The sequence below is a fragment of the Ailuropoda melanoleuca genome, chromosome 11 (assembly GCF_002007445.2).
Source record: "Ailuropoda melanoleuca isolate Jingjing chromosome 11, ASM200744v2, whole genome shotgun sequence".
NCBI lineage: Eukaryota > Metazoa > Chordata > Mammalia > Carnivora > Ursidae > Ailuropoda > Ailuropoda melanoleuca.
In genome coordinates, this window is record NC_048228.1 from 69,263,324 (window position 1) to 69,275,341 (window position 12,018).

General features: G+C 45.6%; 1 protein-coding gene across 3 annotated transcripts in view; it reads left to right on the forward strand.

The window, feature by feature from the left end:
• Nucleotides 1-12,018, forward strand: part of LNX1 (ligand of numb-protein X 1) — a 383,575-nt gene that overhangs the window by 151,115 nt on the left and 220,442 nt on the right. Inside the window, exon 1 of one of the 3 annotated variants that reach the window (XM_034671799.1) lies at nt 10,864-10,882. The exons of the other annotated variants lie outside the window; for them this stretch is intronic. The gene's annotated coding sequence lies outside the window, so the exon portion shown is untranslated. Of the gene's footprint in view, nt 1-10,863; nt 10,883-12,018 lie in introns of those variants that run through there. 3 annotated transcript variants of the gene reach the window in all.

Consider the following 12,018-nt stretch of genomic DNA (forward strand, 5'->3'; position numbering starts at 1 on the left):
AGCGCTCAGCAGAGTGTCTGACACGTAGCATGCATGTTGCTTAGAGAGGCTGGAAAGGGATAATACCACGAGCTAGCTCTCCTAGGTGTTTTCTCTCATGAGCTCTGCATTTGAAAGGGAAAAGCTGTCAGGGGGCTTAGAAATGACATGTTTTTGTCTTTGGCTCATCAGATCTCCTCTTGGCGGAGGACTGGATTAGAGGTTGGGCCTAAGTAGGAAGTTCAAGGAATGGCAGACGCTGAGGCAAGAGGGGAAGGCTTCACTTCAGAGAGGAGGAGTGGGGCGAGGGCGGACCTAGCCAGGGGGTAAGATGGGGGGGCAGTCTTGGCCCCTGCTAGCCACACGCCTCCTGGGAGCCAGTTAAGAACAGGCTCCCCTTCTCCCAAACAACCCAGCCCTCACCAGGACCCATGGCTCGGGGTGTGGAGGGCCAGCTGCATTTCAATCCCCCGCCGGCCCCACTTGTGGCCTCCAGTGCACCCCCGAGCAGGACCCAGACTTCACAGCTATAAGCACCGGCCCCGGGCAGAGCACGGGCATTTGTGTCTGGGTCCGGCCCAAGAGTCCAGAACCAGGAAGGGTAGCGTAGGTAGGCTGGGATCTGCAGAGGGCCTGGAGAGGAAGAAGGCGGGATCTCAGCAGAGCATTTCTCTCCTTCGCCCTCTGTGGGAGCTGGCACTGCAGGCCGGGGCCCTCAGAAACTGAAGCGGAAACGAAGGTTGGGATGGGAGACGTTAGGAATGGGCACCTGTGAGGGCAAGGGGGCAGAGGCAGGATCCCGCGGAGGGAGGGGGCGAGGACAATGCAAGCTTGACAGAGCCTGGCCCGCGCTGGGGGTGGGGTGGAACTGAGGGTCTGGAGCAGGCACTGCCTGTCAGAGGGTCCAAGAAGGTGGGAGCCTCCCTGCCCCACGAAACTTGGGCTGATGGGAAAGAGCATGACTTGGGGCAGAGGGCGGCTGCCTTCAGCTGCTGCTCATCCTGAAGGAGCCTCCAGCTGCAGGCGATCTGCGGACCACACTCCCGGCTGTGGGGCGGCAAGCAGTCCTTCTGGAGAGATCTGGGGGCTGCAGCCTGGCTCTACCCCAACCACCTCTTCTGCTGGTCACAGCCCCCCCCCCCACACCGAATTAGCAAATACTGAAACAGTGCTCCTTGGGGTAAATGGAGGGTTGGCCTCCACGACACGTTCAGCCACAGATCAGCGTATGACGCTATTTTATGTGTGTTTCTTTTTTAAAGACACCTCTCAAAATATATGCTGTTGATTCATTAACATTGAACTCGTGGCCAAGGATGCTACCCTTGGGACCTGAGCAAAGCTGATCTACAGCACGAGTTTTCTCTGTAAGGCCCCCTCCTGCGTCAGCCTTCTTGCCCCGAGGGGCACTAGCCGGCCTGCCAGCACCATGCCCTGGGGCCATTTTAAACTGCAAATAAAGGAAAGCACAAAAATGCCAAAAATGTGGCACTAAAGAGACCATGAAAAGGACACTGGTTTTAAGTAGGGAAGCTGAAGAAAGACCATGGAGCCTCCACCTTCTTTAACCCTTGCTGGGAACCTGTGCTGGGCAACGCCAATTTCTTGTCACTCTGCACGTCTGCAAATGACCGCCAATTTCTTGTCACTCTGCACGTCTGCAAATGACCGCCAAAGCCCTGTGAGTATCCACTTGCAGGTCACAGGTACATTTCTTTTTTTTTTTTTAATTAATTAATTTATTTTTTTATATTATGTTAATCACCATACAGTACATCCCCGGATTCCGATGTAAAGTTCGATGCTTCATTAGTTGCGTATAACACCCAGTGCACCATGCAATACGTGCCCTCCTTACTACCCATCACCAGTCTATCCCATTCCCCCACCCCCTCCCCTCTGAAGTCTTCAGTTTGTTTCCCATAGACCATAGTCTCTCATGTTTCATTCCCCCTTCTGATTACCCCCCTTTTCTTTATCCCTTTCTTCCCCTACCGATCATCCTAAGTTCTTATGTTCCATAGATGAGAGAAATCATATGATAATTGTCTTTCTCTGCTTGACTTATTTCACTTAGCATTATCTCCTCCAGTGCCGTCCATGTTGCAGCAAATGTTGAGAATTCGTTCTTTCTGATAGCTGAGTAATATTCCATTGTATATATGGACCACAGCTTCTTAATCCAGTCATCTGTTGAAGGGCATCTCGGCTCCTTCCATGATTTGGCTATTGTGGACAATGCAGCTATGAACATTGGGGTGCATATGGCCCTTCTCTTTACTACGTCTGTATCTTTGGGGTAAACACCCAGTAGTGCAATGGCTGGGTCATAGGGTAGTTCAATTTTTAACTTTTTAAGGGACCTCCACACTGTTTTCCAGAGTGGCTGTACCAACTTGCATTCCCACCAACAATGTAGGAGGGATCCCCTTTCTCCACATCCTCTCCAACAATTGTTGTTTCTTGCCTTGTCTATCTTTGCCATTCTAACTGGCGTAAGGTGGTATCTCAGTGTGGTTTTGATTTGAATTTCCCTGATGGCTAATGATTTTGAACATTTTTTCATGTGTCTGTTAGCCATTTGTATGTCTTCATTGGAAAAGTGTCTGTTCATATCTTCTGCCCATTTTATGATTTGTTTATTTGTTTCTCGTGTATTGAGTTTGAGAAGTTCTTTGTAGATCTTGGATACCAGTCCTTTATCTGTGGTGTCCTTTGCAAATATATTCTCCCATTCCGTGGGCTGTCTCTTAGTTTTTTTGACTGTTTCCTTGGCTGTGCAGAAGCTCTTTATCCTGATAAAGTCCCATAAGTTCATTTTATCTTTTATTTCTCTTGCCTTTGGAGATGTGTCGTGAAAAAGGTTGCTCTGGCCGATGTCATAGAAGTTGTTGCCTATGTTCTCCTCTAGAATTTTGATGGATTCCTGTCTCACATTGAGGTCTTTCATCCATTTGGAGTTTATTTTTGTGTATGGTGTGAGAGAGTGGTCAAGTTTCATTCTTTTGCATGTAGCTGTCCAATTTTCCCAGCACCATTTATTGAAGAGACTGTCTTTTTTCCACCGGATGTTTTTTCCTGCTTTATCAAAGATTAGTTGCCCAAAGAGCCGAGGGTCCATTTCTGGGTTCTCTATTCTGTTCCATTGGTCGATGTGTCTGTTTTTGTGCCAGTACCATGCTGTCTTTGTGATCACAGCTTTGTAGTACAGCTCGAAATCCGGCATTGTGATGCCCCCAGCTTTGTTTTTCCTTTTCAACAGTTCCTTGGAGATTCGGGGCCTTTTCTGGTTCCATACAAATTTAAGGACTATTTGTTCCAGTTCTTTGAAAAATGTCCTCGGTATTTTGATCGGGATAGCATTGAAAGTGTAGATTGCTCTGGGTAGTATGGACATTTTAACTATGTTAATTCTTCCAATCCATGAGCATGGAATATTTTTCCATCTTTTTATGTCTTCCTCAATATCTTTCAAAAGTGATCTATAGTTTCTAGCATATAGGTCCTTTACGTCTCTGGTTAAGTTAATTCCAAGGTAACGCATGGTTTTTGGTGTTATTGTAAATGGGATGGATTCCCTAATTTCTCTTTCTTCAGTCTCGTTATTCGTGTATAGAAATGCAACTGATTTCTGGGCATTGATTTTGTATCCTGCCACCTTACAGGTACATTTCAGCCAAGAGGCAAGTTCACAGATTCAGAATCCATGAATATTGACAATCAATTGTACTTAGTATCTTTTTAATTTAAATATTCTTTCTTATCTCAATATTTCCTTTCATCCCACAGAGTAGTATTGAGGAAATCATGGTTTAATTGGGCAGGATGTATTTTTTCTAGTAGACGTTAATTTCAGTACACGCCTGTTAAAATGAAATTGTTGGTCTTTCTACCTCCCCAGATCATCTCAGCACTCCCGGGGTGCACACACCTCAGGGGTCGGTGATCCTCGGAGGCTGGGTTTTGTGAACATCAGGGATTTGCTATGTGGATGGTTTGGCCTGACCAGATCTCAGGAACCCCTGTTCTCCTCGGGTTTCTGCTGGAATCATTCATTTGTTCCGGGATCCCCGGGCTCAGAGGGACTTCTTCCCTATTCTACTCAGCATAAGCTATGTTTATCCTTTACTTGCTAATAAAGAAGCAGCTCGTGTTTAATGTGGATTGATCCGAAAAATAGAAGTCAGCAACTTTCCAAATCCACCAACTTCTTCCTGTGTGGTTAAATGTTCCCATATTGGATGAACATGGAGACAGGAAATGACAAACGATTTGGATATTACCCTGAACGCTAGTTGTTTGCTTTAAAAAAATCTTAATAAAACTTTTCTCCAATTTATTTTTCATGACTTTGTGGAAAGCAAGAATAATTTCAGTGAAAGAGCTAGTTTTTAGGCAAAAACACCATGTAATCTTTACTGTAAATCAGTTTTAAGTGCTACCTGGCATTTGTATTTTGAGATGTCCAGGGTTGATAACATTGCAAAGATTCTTTGATGGAACAATAATCGCAAGGATGCAAATTGATTTCCTTTGGTGGGATGTCCCCTAAAAATACATGAGCTTCTAAACTGGCCTCCAGCCTCTCTGCCATGAAGTGATCTGACTGCATTTTCCCATAATTTGTAGACCTTAGCTGAATTTTTTCCAGACAAAGCTAGATATTTGTTAGTTGAAAGTGGAGATGATTTAAACCAAACCAAAGACCACATGAATAAGTTTTATTAACATTCAAATTATGTTCAATATTCAGGAATCTATGTTCTGTTTTCTTCTCCTTTGTTGTGTTCCCTTTACCTCCCCTCACACCTTTTTAAACATTTCAGCTTTATTGAGGTGTAATTGACAAATAAAATTCTGAGATATTTAAAGCATAATTTTTAAAAGCATAATATTTAAGGCATATTTCAAGATAATGGAAGCATTACCCCATCTAGTCAATTAACACATCCATCACCTCACAGATTTATCTTTTTGTGTGTGCGTGAGAACAATTAAGTTCTCTCCCAGCAAATTTCAATTGTACAATACAGTGTTATCAACTAGAGTCACCATGTTTTATGCTAGATTCTCAGACCTTATTTATCTTATAGCTGAAAGTTTGTACCCTTTTACCAATCTCTTCCAATCCCCCCACCCCCACCCCCCACCACCAGTCCCTGGCAACCACTTTTTTATTCTGTTTCTATGAGTTTGACTTTTCTTTTTAGATTCCACATATAAGTGATAACGTGCAGCAATGCAATATTTGTCTTTGTCTGGCTTATTTCACTTAGCATAATGCTCTCAAGGTCCATCCATGTTGTTGCAAGGGGCAGAATGTTCTCCTTTCTCATAGTTGAATAATATTCCATTGTCTATATGCACCACCTCTTCTTTATCCTTTCAGCCGTTGATGGACACAGTTGTTTCCATATCCTGGCTATTGTGCACAATGCTGCAGTGAACATGGGAGCATAGATATGTCTTTGATAACCTGTTTTCACTTCCTTTGGATATATACCCAGAACTGGAATTGCTGGCTCATATGATAATCCTATTTTAAAATTTTTGAGGAACCTCTACATGGTTTTCACAGCGGCTGAGCCATTTTACCTTTGCACCAACAATGCATGAGGGTCGCCTTTCCCCTACATCCTCGTCAACACTTGTTATCTCTTTCTTTTTGATGATAGCCATCCTGGCGGGTGTGAAGTGATATCTCATTGCATCTGTTGGTCATCTGTATGTCTCCTTCGGAAAAGTGTCTGTTCAGTCCCTCTGCCAATGTTTTAGGGGGTTGGTGATTGTTGTTGCTATTGAGTTGTATGGGTTCTATATATTTTAAGTATTAATCCAGTGTCAGATAAATGATTTGCAAATACTTTTTTTCCCATTGGACAGGTTACCTTTTCATTTTGTGGGTGGTTACCTTTGCTGTGCAGAAACTTTTTAGTTTGATGTAGTCCCACTTGTTTAGTTTTGCTTTTGTTGTCTTTGCTTTTGGTGTCAAATTAAAAAAAAAAATCATCACTAAAACCAATGTCAAGGATCTTACCCTCCATATTTTCTTTTAGGAGTTTTATGGTTTCATGTTTATACTGAATTCTTTCACTCATTTTGAGTTGATTTTCGTGTATGGTATAAGATAGGGGTCCAGTGTATACTTTTGCACGTGGCGCTCTGGTTTTCTAACACCATTAATTGAAGAGACTGTCCTTTCCCCACTGTTTATTATTGGTTTCTTTATCATAAATTAATTGACCACATATGCATGGGTTTATTTCTGAGCTCTCTACCTTGTTCCATTGTCCTCCCGACGGGAATTAATGTCCAAGTCTGGGTTTCTTTTGTAATGTTACCCCAGTTAATTACTTCAGGAGAGGGAAAGAAAAGTTGCTATAAATGTAACATAATCGATAGTCCGAGTCACAGGCCCTCCTCACTAGGAGGGACGCCCCCCCCCGATTCTGTATGTGGATCCCAGATGAAGGGACGACAGTCCATGGTCCCAGCACTTGATCATCCCATAGAGTCTTTCAGGATGATTCTGCGTCCCCCTGGCTTTGACAGCACCTGGCTTCACTCTCTGGTTTTATCCCGTGATGGTGATAGTAGGTTTTGGTCTTCATAGAATACACATTCGGGTGTACATTTCACGTGCTTTGTTCTCTAAGCCACAGCATCCCCCCTAGGAAGGCACAGCACATGGCTGTGTTGCAGATAGGTGACCTGTATATATGGTCCTCAGACATTACAATGGCCACGTGGCCTCCTGGAGTGGTTGGAGCCTTCTGAACGTCTGGCTTGAATAGCCTCACCCCTAGTCTAATACAGAGTGTAAGAATCCTCACTTTCTCTGTGTGCCATGACATGAAAAGGCTGGGGAGTACCACTCTGGACCAAGGTTCGTCATGGTCTTGGGGACCTCAAGGGGTCCTTTACTACTTTTATCCTCAGGCGCATTTGCTTGACTCTCTAGTACCTGGTGACTGGTCCCCAGAACAACTGGCCCATCTCTGTACTTTAGAGTTGTTTTTTCCTGTGGTAGCGACTGACTAGATATTCACCCAGCTCGCTCCCCTCCTGGGCTTAGACACAAACCACATTTCTCAGGCCCCTTTCACTTGGGTGGGGGTGTAAGACCAGCTCTTATTGGTGGACTGTCAGTGGAAGTGGTGTGTCACTTCTGGGTCAAGGCCACCAAGAGCCATATGTCCTCTTCACACTTTGCTCTTACCTTCTGTCCTGGAAATGTCCTTGGACACAGCATGTGTTGAAGATGGCAGCTAATCCCTAAATGACCGCATGTTGTCCAGTCATCCCACAGCCTCTGAAATGAACTCTGATGTGAGTTGAGAAATAAATGTTTTGTTTAAACCTTCAGATTTCATTCAGATTTATCTATTATAACAACTAGCATTATTTATGGTAAACAGTACAGTTTCTTTGTCACAGACCTTCAGGGTGTTAGGAGCTGAATTATGTCCCCCCCCACCTCCCAAATTTATGTGTTGAAGCCCCAAACCTCAGTACCGCAGACTATAACCATATTTGGAGGTAAGGTCTTTAAAAAGGTGACTTACGAGGTTAAAATGAGGCTGTGAAGGTGGGCCCTAATCTAACAGGACTCGTGTTCTTCTAAGCGGAGCAATACACGGGGGTATAGTCTACAAAGGGATGACTGCAGAGACAGCCCCAGGGCGGTCCTCCGCCGGCCAAGGCAAGAGGTCTCTGAGGAAACCAACCCTGCCAACACCTTGATCTCGGACTTTCAGTTTCCAGAATTATGAAACAATACACTTTTAAATTGTACTTTTACTTTTTATTATTTTTTAATACATTTCTGTTTTGTTGATGTCGTTTTTTTTTAAACCACCCAGTTTGTAGTATTGTGTTCTGGCAGCCCAAGCAAACCAACACACACGGGCAGGTCTTCTCATGTAGAGCCCTCCTGTATTATCCTGTTTCCTTCTTATTTCCGGAAAGATTTGCTTGTACTTTTAACCTGTGAGCAACTGTGGGTCCTCAAAGATGCCAGTTCCCGTGGCTTTGTCTCTGCCCTAGGGATCTTTCATGACCTGCAGTCAGTTTTGGTGCCTCTCCTGTGACTCCAAACCCACCCATGGTGCTTTCGCGTGGGATTTTCCACACTTGGCAATTGTGTGGTTGCAGAGGTTTATTTAAAAGTCTTCCCCAAGGGCTGCCCCAGATTTAAATTTAGCTTACTCCTAGGCCCCGCAGGGAGCGCGGTGCGTTGGGTGAACACAAGCTAAAGACTTTTGCAAGATTCGCTTATGACTGCGTCGCTTCTGAGCCTTTGGCCTCAAAGCCTGTCACTAACAAACGCGTGGCATGACAGGTTTCTCTGACAAATCTGTCTCTGGAGACTGTGAGCATGAGTGGCCCTGCTTGGCATGTGAGCACCAGGTCAGCAGAATTGTGCATCTCCCTTACCACGCTGGGGCCAGGGCCTGCTTGTATAATCTACAAGCTTGTCTAATTGTGGCAACTGTCATATTGAGCCAAAAGCAAGGTCTGCTGATGGAAGCAAGACGCCTAGCCCCGGGCAGCCCAGAAAACCCAAGATAACACCTTGCAAAAGTTTTGCTCTGGCTCAGAGCTTTTGAATGGGCAACCGCTCCACTGATAGAAGGAGTTTCCAAAGTACACACAGGGTCACCTGCTTGGCTCATTGGAAGTATTTTACTGTTCAACTTGGAGAATTTGTTTAAAACAGCTCCCTCTACTGGGCTATTAGTCACTCTGGAGTTTTCAGTGTCCTAAAACTGTAGGAGAAAGAGCCAACTCAGCTACCAACTGAGGAACCAGCTGATAGAATCCAAAAGGAATTGGCATTGTCTGGTGTGAGAATACTGAGGGCGCCTACATGGGACCCTCTGGGATTTTGTCAATCCTTTTTGAGTGGTCTGCCATCTAGATCCCTCTTTGCATTTCAGTAACTTGTCATGAGAAAGAAGGGGCTGTAATTCTGACTGGTCTTCCAAGAGGCGAGGGATAATATGCTTACAACATTTTCTTCCAGGGACAAGTAGGATCCCAAGTTTAGTTCCACGGGAAGTAGGCAAGCATGAGGAACAACAGGGAAAAAGTGCTCCAGAAAGGCAAGCCAAAACATATTCACAAAAACGGCCCTTCCAAAATACGGACAGACCAATAGTCTCATCTGGGACCTCAGTGGGACCTCCGGGCTTGGACCAAAGGCCGTTTGTGACCCTTGCAGAACTGCCACATATTCTTAAAGAAGGGCAATCCGGATTTCATCCTGTATGCTCTTTTTCGTCTCTTGCTGCAGATGTGGGTCAACAGGAAGCTGCAAAGCAGGGGATGAGGTGGTGAAATCCCTGAAAAAGAGCCTCCCGTCTGCAGAGTTCAGGGTCACCCTGGTCCTGGGTCAGCACGTGGAGGGAAGAGTGCAGTCAGCTGAGCCACAATGGCGAGCCCACCCCGTCGCACACCTCTTTATGTCTGCATCTTAATATCAGCATCGCCTGTGTTAGGGTTTGAGGGAATATGCAATAAATAGCCCCTTTCTTCTCTGTCCCAGGACTCAGGCAAATGGAGGTCAAAATGACAATAGTAGTGGAGGCTGGGCTGGAGAGTGTAGCTTTAAATATGGAAGCCAAGTAGACTTTCCCATTTCTCCTCCCGTGCTGAACTCGCTCACCCAGCTACAAGCAGCACCTTCCCGGCAAAGGCCTGCCTCTGTAAAGTTTATGGCACCGAGGAGCAGAACGGGAGGGTCTCTACCAGGAAATGACTGAGTCACACTGTCACAATTCCCTCTCCTGAACTCAGCTATCAGATAAGTCATCCCTGCTCCCCTGGGGAGATGAATAAAGGGCTGGCCAGAGCCCAGGAGTGCTATTCCAGTGAAGATCTCCACAGCAGAGAACCATTGAGAGAGAGAAAGTGCCCCCCACCAATCTCCTCTGGAAGCCCCTGTAAATCCTTACCCTCCCTCTGGGCAGTCCCCACGGGCACACATGGCCACATTCACACACACGGCCAGGAGCTCCCCCACCGCCGGGGCTTTCGGAGCTTGCGGTTACATCTATGGCTTCCCTTATCATGCTGTACCAGAATTATTTTTCTTTTCATCTCCTGCATTCGAGCTTGAACTCCTGAAAGGCAAGACGGTATTGCAGTATTTCTCAATGCGTCTCTGTGTCCCTAGTGCCTTGTACATAGTAAATACTCAAGAAATGTTTCTGGGATGGACGGATGGATAAAACTCATGAATAGTGAATAAAATTGTGGGAATCCAGAGATGTTGGGCTTTTTCCTAGAAATAAACGAAGTCTTTGACTTGGTCCGTGGACAAGGCGGCCTCAGGCCTGGGGGTTACCTTAGAGGGAAGAGAATTGGATCTGAATCAGATTCCTCAGAACGTTTGGCAGGTCCATCAGCCCCTCCAGCAGATCTCCACAGCCTGGCTCGGGGCCCCTCAGCCCCAGGGCAGACCTCTCCTGTGGGTCCTGTGAGGTCTCTCTTAGCTCTCTTTACATGCTGCCTGCTTCCCGCCCTCGCTCCTCTAGACTGCAGTCTGCCTAGATTCTGGCTGGAGACCTGGTTTGGGGATCTCCAACTTGGGGGAGTATAAGACTCTCTCGAGGCTGAAGTACAATAAATAATAAATTAAGAGCTAATAATTAGAAGAGCTAATAGTTAATAAAATGAGAGCTAAATAGCCACATATTACATATCACACTTTTTGGGGGCGGCTGGTCTAAAATTAAATAGCATCTGGTCTGGAAAATCCTGGTTGGATAATGAATTGATCAGTATCTTCTGTTTACATTGATAACAGGCATCGTAGCTTAGACTTCAAAAGAAGGAAGACTGTGAAAAAGAGGTTCCATCAGACCTACTGAGTTTTTTCCTGGGAGACGTGACACAGAGGGTAAGCTAAGACTGGTGCCTGTGTTCGCCCCTGTCGCACCCTTGATGGCTCCTCTGACTTCTCCAGACTGTAGTTTACTCTTCTGTAATCTGGAGATAATACTTGTATCTAGCTCAGAGGACTGTTCAATGGGAATTAGATAAAATAGAACATAAAATGCTTAGCATGCTATCAGGCACATAGTAAATTTTTAACATAAATATTTTTCTTAACTGTAGATGTTGTTTTTGTTATTTTTATGAGTTAAGATTCTGGGGCAGTGCAGGCGGCCGGTGGTGTGTGTGTGTATAGGGCAGGTTTTATAATAGGTTTTCCGGGGCCTGTGTGGGAGGGGTACAGCCCAGGCAGGGTGACCCCGTGCTGTGTCACAGATCTGTGAATCTCCAGATGTTCACAAGTGGAATGGTTTTCTGTAAAATGAAGACGAGATATAAATGAGGGGTCAAGGAAACTCATAGGGCGTCACGGAAAGAGCTAGGAGCAGGTGTTCGATCACCAAACCCAGCTCAAGAAGAAACCCTGACAAAGGAAACTTGTGCTCTTTCCTGGAAAATTTGCTCTCGGGATCTCACTCAAACTCTGTCCTACACTGAACAGGAGAGAAAGAGACAGCCAGTCGGCCTCTTCTCATGCCTCCTAGCCGCCCCCGGCAGGCCCTCAGAACCTGCTTCGTATTGCATGGTGCACTGGGTGTTATACACAACTAATGAATCATGGAACTTTACATCAGAAACCAGGGATGTACTGTATGGTGACTAACATAATAAAATATTATTATAAAAAAAAACCCCAAAAAACAAAAAACAGAACCTGCTTCCTGCCTGGCTGGTGAGAGGAGACATGTCCTTTGGCCTAGGAGCCATCAAAGGTCTTAGAGGGACACCTTGTGTCTGGCCTGTCAGGGAAAGTAAACCCTGGGGGGAGAGTCCTGGGGACACAGTAGCATGAGGTGTGCAGGTATGGTCACAGAGGGACGCAGCTCACCCACGCTAGGGAACGTTGGGCAGAGAATCTACAGTCAGGGGTGGGGTGGGTGGGTGGGGGAAGCCTGTGGGCTATTTTAGGCCAGGCCCAGAACTGGAGTCAATGGAGGTTTTGTTTATGTAACATGTGCACAAGGCCTTTTGGAGAAAATA